At 42.5% G+C, this 8065-nt stretch overlaps 1 protein-coding gene across 2 annotated transcripts in view; it reads left to right on the top strand.

Moving 5' to 3' along the window:
• The first annotated feature begins 1355 nt into the window (after positions 1 to 1355).
• KLHL5 (kelch like family member 5) overlaps positions 1356 to 8065 on the top strand; it is a 49621-nt gene continuing 42911 nt past the window's right edge. The window contains exons 1-2 of one of the 2 annotated variants that reach the window (XM_053941188.1): positions 1356 to 1441; positions 4205 to 4298. The gene's annotated coding sequence lies outside the window, so the exon portion shown is untranslated. Of the gene's footprint in view, positions 1442 to 4204; positions 4299 to 6533; positions 6583 to 8065 lie in introns of those variants that run through there. The other variant, XM_053941189.1, reaches the window with a different exon arrangement.

The raw sequence follows: 8065 nt of genomic DNA, 5'->3' as shown, positions 1-8065 counted from the left end.
AAGCAGCAGGAAGACTTTTCAAGTACTATGTGTATCTGTCTCTTTCTGATACAGATTATCATCACTGATGGTAGTGTCCAAGGTCAGAATAGATATTGCCCTATAGGATTCCACCCAAGCTCAGGCTGATAGAGTATTAACCTGTGGAATACACTCAGCATCAGATTCTACAGAAGGCGCCTTCCAAGAACTTTGCAGTAAGCTGATGGGGCGTATCTATTTTAGGGCTATTGTGATGGCAGATTTTAGTATTGTTTCAGAGTTCAGAGTGCCCATGTATGATCTGTCTGCACATTCCTCAGGGACACCGTAAGCTTTAGACACTGCTACCTTTGGGCAGTTCTCTGTGTGTGTCTGTGTGTGTGTGTGTGTATGAACTGGCTTAATCAAGTGTGTGTGTGTGTGTTTGTGTGGCTTGGCCACACATCGACCTGGAAAACATGAGCTTTCTTTCTTGGGGACAATCTTCCCTCCACCTAGGTAGTAATTTTTACACAGCTGGAACAACTAGCATCTTTGAAACTTCCATCCTTCTGCCAAGTTTAGTTAAAACTGGCTCAGTCATTTAATGCCAGCAGGGATGAGAACTGTCAGGCAAAGCATACGGCCATGCAGGCCGTATTTCCGTGCAGAATGAGGCCCGGTAATGGCTGTGGATCTCATTACTGCATCAAACCTGCACCGCCACGCCTCGGCAATGGCCTCCTGCACCCTTAAATCAGTTTGAGCAGTTGGAGGTGCATCTGGCCGTCACACAGTCTATTAATTTGGAAAATTATTCAACCTCTGGATGGCAGCGGTCACTGGCATTGCGTGACGAGGGCAGGAAAGGCTGCGTGTGCTTGCACATGAGGCGGTTAGGACCAGCTGCCTCAGCACCGAGTACAGGGTCCTGAGAGGAGGCGAAAGGCTGCGGTGTGCATTACCACAGGTTTATTTCACTTAAACGGGACAGAGGGCAGCTACGGAAATGTTTGGCTTTGTGCTTTTGGAAGAAAGACAAAGACACCCAGGGACCGGACGAGGCGGACATCGCCTCCTCTGCCCCTTGCCCTGCCCCGCCGGCAGGGGGCGCGCGGCGTGGGCGGCGCCGCCGCGGGAGGGGAGGGGAGGGCAGGGGAGCGGCCCCGGCCCGCCACCCGCGGCCACGCGCCGCTCCCGCCCCGGGGCAGGAGGCGGGGCCCGGGATGGGGCGTGTCCCTGCATGGCCCCGCCCCTCCCGGGCCGCCCGAGCGCAGGGAGGGGCCGGAGCGGGGCCGCGGGGACGCGAGAGCGGCGGGCGGGAGCGCCCAGTGCCCGCGGCTCCCGGCGGAGCGGGAGGGCTGGCGGCCGCCGGGCGGGGCGGGAGGAGAGGGCACGGGAGAGGGTGCTGGGGCCTTCCTTGCGATTTTTTTCTTTCTCCGCCCCCTCCCAGCCGCGCCCCCTTCCCGGACCGTGAGAGGTGAGAAGGGCGGTGGGGGCTCGGCAGCGAGGGGAGGGGGCCGCGGCTGCCGGGAGGGGGAGGAGAAAGCGAGAAGGAGGAGGGCGAAGACCGGCGCCTGTGAGGGGTGGGGGCGGGTTCGCCCTCACCGCCACCGGGCTCCTGCCGGCCGGCTGCGGAGAGGCGCTGCGGCCGCTGCCCGGCGGGGCCGGTGTCCGATGCCCGATGCCCGGGCTGAGCGGGGCCCGGCGGGAGCCGCGGCGCTCGGCGGGGCAGTGCCGGCGCTCGCCCGAGCGGGGCGGGGCGGGGGCGGCGGGGCGGGACACGGCGCGGGGTCTGGTCTCGGCGAGACGGGCAGCCGCTGTGTCCGGTTCGGTCCGAAGCGGTCAGAGCGGAGACCTGGTAGAAGTGCACTGACACAGCTCTCGGGGACTTAACCCCGTGTGTCTTAACCTTCACGATCACAGCATGAAATAGTGGAAAACAATTTTTTTTTTAATTTGAGACTGGTCGAACAGATAAGAGCTGTGACTGACTGCCGCCTCACTACGTGGGGAACAAAAAGAAGTGTTGAACATCAAACAGCTGCTGATTATATACATTGTTGGTTTATGTTTTTCCTTAAAGCGTGTTTGTGGCTTAGGGCTTTGAGCTCGGACTGGTTGAGCTTCGTGAGCAGCCCAGCCGAAGCCCAGCCGCCCGAGGCTCGTGGTCGGCTTTTTAGGCAGTAATGTCAGAACAGTAAAAAGGGAAGGCTTGGCTTTGTTGCTTTTTTTTACTTAAAAGTTGATTATGAAATCGCATGAGCTAAACTCCAAATACAGTCATCTTTGGAAGAAATAGTTATTGCTCAGGTCTTCTATGAGCATAAACAAGAATAAAAACTTGAACTCATGGTAATGTTGGTGTAGCTTTTCTATCTAGACAAACTATGTACTGGATAGGTGGATACTTTTTAAAAGTAGATTACATGAAGTATTTTCATGAGCAATAATCAATTTTGCCAGAAATAATCTGATCATTTCTCATAAAGGTCTTTTGCCTGGGAATTTCCAGGGGCATTTGTGGCTTAGTATTTAAAAACAGCAACAAAACCAAACAAAAAACAAACAAAACCACCAAAAAATGCACCTTTTTCCTGAACTTCATAGGTGCATTACTGATAGGGCAGATTGTATTCCCCTTTCATGGTTTTCCCATTTTCCTCTTGCTGAACAATGCTCGGGAACATATTGCAGGATAAAATGAAAATAATAATAATAAATAATAAGCCTAATCTGAGTCAAATAGTGTTTTCTTGTGCCACGTGTGAACTTCATTGAACCATCCATCCCTCAGTAATTTCCTCTGCATGGGCAGGTCCACTACCGAAGACAGCATGTTTATACCATGGCAGTAGACTAACACATTGTGTTTCACAGAAATGCAGTAACTGCTAATTTAAAATAGAAAAGAATTTGAGTGAAGATGAAGAAAATCTTCCATTAGACCATTATGGTCACACAGTAATTGCAAGCTGTTGCTAACAATCACAGTTCATATTGGTGGACTTGTTCCAATTCTCTGGACTTTTGTATCACCCATGCTTTTAAAAAGATTATTGTTTGTTTATGTTTATGTCTTGTGGTTTTGTTGATATAATTCAGTGTTTCATGATATGGTGAAGAAGATTACCTAATCGGACATAACATGACCCAATATTGGGAGTTGCTACACCTCTTAAGAAATTATAGTATGATTTTACATTTCCCTTACAAAATTCTTACAGTTTCCTCTTTCCATAGCAATTAAATTGCTTTTCCTTACAGCAGTCTTACCAAGTAGAAAAGTGCAGAAGTTACAAACCTGACTATCCACTGCTTGCTTTTTGTCATAAGAACAGAACCTTTCATTCAAAGTTAGCAGCAAGGCAATGCTGCCCATAGACACAAGTATTATTGGGCTGTGTGGCCTTAAGTCATATGGGAGAGATGAGTTTATGTGCTCCAGATGTGAGAATGAGGTGGTATTACCCTTCAGAGACCTGCAAGGTTCTGGAAGCTAGTAAGAAAGATCAGACCATGGGAGGTTACATATTAGGTATCACATTATGCCTGCAGGTATCATGTAAGGCTACTTTCTTTCACTTCAAAGTGCATATAGTAATTTGTTTGGTGCCAAGCCAAAAGGACACACATACTATTTCAGCAGGCTAGATTTTTTGAGCAGAGTCTAACTTTGGTAAGAAACTTTTTTGTGACGTGTAAATAGGTAAGGGTTGAGAACCACTGTAACAGTAAATGTGAATTTTTATAGAGCTGCTCCATTTAGGGAAGCATGTGTATTGGTGGTACTTGGCTTTATTCACCAATGCAGTCAGTGTTATTCTTTGGCACTAGTGTTCAGCTTAAGTGCTTCACGTGGCAGATCAGTTCTTCACTGCTTTTCCCTTCAGGGAAGGGAATCAAAGATAAGTGTGGCAGTGGACTAAGGTTATTTTTTTTTTTTTTTCAAGAGGTAATGTCTTTAAAAAACAGTATTTCTTGAGAGTTTACATATTCACACTTCATATTAATTTCTACTCTTTTTTGTGAGTCTTTGATGATGGTTATGTAACTTGAAGTTGTGGAAGGAACTAAGGTGACAGTTGTACAGTGACACACTTTTAGCATTATCCTATCAGTAAGAATCACAAAACAAATCGAAAGAAGTTCTATCTGAACAGAGTAGGAAATCTGCTTTTGAATTATTCCTTTTTTCCTCCCCTCCAGTGGGTGGTTCTTACTTGTATTTTTCTTTCTCTAGATTTTTTTCTGCTACCTCAATTTTTCTTGGAAAGAGGAAGACAAATGGAACTACATGATTCTTTGAACAACTAGAGATGATTCTGGTGTTATAGGTAAGTATTGCATTTACTCAGTTCTAACAGTAAGTTATGCTACAAGGAATGTGATTTTAGCCCACAAGGGTACATACTCTTCCTTTCACCTGAAACTTCATTTTTTTTTTTGTCTAATGTAACACATCTTGCAAGGGCTTCTTTCTGGCAAGTGTGCATAAGCAGCAATGACTTGGTTTTTGTGGGCTTCACATGCTAGTGTTTGGACCATTTTTATGTGATTTCAACACTTGTGCTCTTTATCAAAGCATGCTTTGTAGAAGACTGTCAGCATTACTGTAAAGTTCAATTTTGGTATTTTCAAACTGCATGAGAAGCCTTTGCATATTGTAATCATTATAGGAAAAACAGGAAAATTTATGCAGAGTCTGTTAGAGAAAATACTGCTTTTTGTAGTAATTAATATGAATAAAGGCCCACCAAATGCACAATCAAATCTCATCACTCAGTAATACTGACTGAGTTTCACTTTATTTCATTTTTTTAGCAGCAGAGTAGTAAAACTGTTCCAAGTGGAAGTAATTGTCAAAGGGAGTAGCTTTGACATTTGCACAAAGGAAAAGGATCAAAGAATGTTGAAAGCACGAATACATGCAAGAATCTAGCTTTATCTGAACTCTCTATAAAGTAAAATACTACTGAAAAATAAGTGCTAAGGGTGACAAAAGCAATCCAATTAATTTAGAAATACTAGGTTTCACTAAAGTGAAAAAATTCACTTTCTCGACTGTGAGATATCTCTGCTTTGGGAATGTTGATAAATTCCTTCAGAATTTACTCATGTGATACAAATACAGAAGAGAGATGATCTTTCTCCCTGTTCATGTCATGATCAGTCACATTGTTTCCTTCAGTCAACCCATATCCTTGTTGGTAGCTTCCACCACAGATGATATCAACACTTTCTTGAGCTTAAAAAAATTATAAGAACTGCTAAGGTTCCTCAGAAATTACTTTGTGAGCAGGCTTTGTATTTTCACAACTTTGCAGTAGTTCAAAATGTGGTAGCTCCACCTACCAAAGTAGCCAACCTCCTCCAGGCTGTCAGAATTTGTGCAGACTTGACCTGCACCCTTTCTACAGTGGTCATGAAAGTTGAAAGGGATTTGAAACAAATGCCAAAAATGTACTACAAAGAGAAGGAACTGAAAAGGTTGATAACTATGGGATATGTCTTTATTCACACTTACTGCAAGGTAGAATGACTAATTATTGAGCAGGGCTGCTGATTTTTAATTATGTCTTGTAGACTTGGCTGGCATTTTTCCAGAGGACAAATTTCTGTAAAGTTGATTATTGATTTCGATCTGTTGAGAGGAATACTTTGCCAATTAATTACCTCTTCTGGCAGTTCTAAGTGCAACTGATGTTAAAAATCCTGGCGTCTTCCATAACAACTGGATATACTTCAAAAAAAGTTTTTGAGTGGTAACTTGGATTCTTCCAAAAGCATCCATCAGATTATCAGGGTAAATGGAAGACTGTTCACAAAATTGTACAGGATGTTTTTGTAATTTTTTTTTTTTTGAAAATGCATGTGTCTAGGCTTGTCTCACTGCCTTAGCTGATGCTTTTGTCTAGTAGCAAACATACATTGTATTGACTCTATTGAAAAGAACTCAACAATTATATGATCTGTCTAGAAGAGATTTGAGTTGGTTTGGGTGGAAGTAGTATCATTTATTACAAATAAAAAAGTTCACATTATTCTGGGACTTACTTAGCCTCAATCTCAGAACAGAACTTGTCAAAACGAGGCTAAAGTATAGCCTTAAAACAGATTAAATAGTCACAGCACCTGGCTGTGTCATATGATACATATTCACGGTGTAGAGTAAGAGAAGACTCAACTCCTTATAGGTTTACTAACCTGAACTGTAAAGAATAAAAATAGTCATATGGCTGAATTAGCATATTAGTTAAAAGTTTATAAGTACTGTGCATGTGGTGAGGAGATGTAGGAGAAGTTCTTAGGAAGATGAAATTTTTATCACTGATTTTGATGGTTGGATTGTTTGCAAGCAAGTTCATACTTGTTAGCAGAGTAGATGTTTTATCTTGACTTTTGCATGAATAAGCCATTAGCCTGACAGTTGCTGTGAAGCATCTTATACTGGTTATTCTTTAGATCCATATGCATTTGTCTGGTAGATAGATAAAATGTATTCTAATGTTCTAAAAATTTTTAAATTTTAGAACTTTAAGGAAGAGGAGCAATGGACAAATGATTGCAGATCCTCTAAATCTGAGGAGATCTACATGCAATAGTACAACATACTATTTTGTAAGTTTTGTAATTTCTAAGAGAAGTACATTGTATTTCTCTTAAGAAATGGCTAGAGTTGATATGAGAGAATGGGGAAAAAAACACATGCTAAGCAAATAATTGTTTTTTATCAATTATGCTTTCTCCTTCTGACAGTCTAGCAATCTGAATTCAAGATTTTTCCCTTTTTTTGAGTATATTACTTCAGTAATGGATCTCATACCCCTGAGAGTGCCCTGTGTTCTTCCTGTCACTTTATTTATATTGCTGGTGTCTAGTTCTTGCTCTCTGTGCAGAACTGGAAACATTTAGAGGTTCCTTTAAAACCATGGGTAAGGCAACTAAGATGGGATCAGTTCACTGTTTAGGATAGCTGAACAGTTAGCTCTGCAAGTACTTCAGTGATTTAATATTTAAGGTCAGATTTCTGCCACTGTTGCTTCTATCCTTAAGCTCATTTCAGTTTTACACAACCATGGAAGGGTAGGAGCTCAGAGCTGTGTTTGAACAGTCAGCTTTTGTGTTGATTTCTGTTTTACTTTGTTTATAAATCCTGGGCTTAGGCGATATGTAACCACCCAGGCTAAGGCAGTTGTGCATGCTCAGAAGAAAAAAATAGGCAGCTTGTGAGTCTGTAAGTTCCCAGGCAAGTTTGGTTTATGTCTTGTGGTTTAGTCAGTTCTTCCTAATAGCATTTCTATCTACTTCTGTCAGAGTTCTGTCAAACTCTGACAGAACGGAGCCCTTGTTGCACTTAAATTCCTGAAAGGTTTTGAAAATATGGGTAGGTAGGAAAGGCCAAATAAGAAATGCTATTTGACCTGCCAGCTGATGAGCCTGCCTGTTCTTGGTCTGCACATGACAAAGAATTTGCTTGTCCTGCCTGTTCTGGTGCTTGGTAGGGAGGGATATGCATACATGTGGGATACGTGAGGTGAAACATGCAGAAGAACTGTAGTTGTTGTCAGAAGAGCTTGTAAAATAAATCATAGTGGGGAATCTGAGATTACTTTCACATGAAACTGTGGAGACAGAACAAAGAACCTAAGAAACCAGTTTTCTGATTGTGATTAGGAATACATGGTGACTTGATGCATAGCTTAACCTGAGGTTTAATAGTATCCAAGTATAGAATTAGAAGATATTTTTCTTTATGTGCCTCAGATACATGCTATTTTAAGCAACATTGATCCAGGCAGTGGACTAGTTTTGTTTTAGAGTGAAGAGGATAGTTAAATGTACTGTGATTTGTTCTGCATTTTTTTCCCCTGATAATACTTCCTTGAACCAAATCACTAGTAAAGTCAATGGAAGCCTTTAGTTAACATCTCCAATATAATCATCTTGCTTTTACAACTTTGTGAAGCTTATTGTAACATGAAAAATCTATCACCAAGTCACAATGTTTGTAATAAAAGCATGTAATACAAGGCATTGTGTTCTTTCCTCAAGTGGGGTCACCAAGAGCAAGTTGCCCAGGACCATGTCCAGACAGCTTTTG

Source organism: Vidua chalybeata, chromosome 4 (assembly GCF_026979565.1).
Source record: "Vidua chalybeata isolate OUT-0048 chromosome 4, bVidCha1 merged haplotype, whole genome shotgun sequence".
NCBI lineage: Eukaryota > Metazoa > Chordata > Aves > Passeriformes > Viduidae > Vidua > Vidua chalybeata.
Note: the sequence above shows the minus strand (reverse complement) of the source record. Positions and strands in the feature narration are given on the sequence as shown.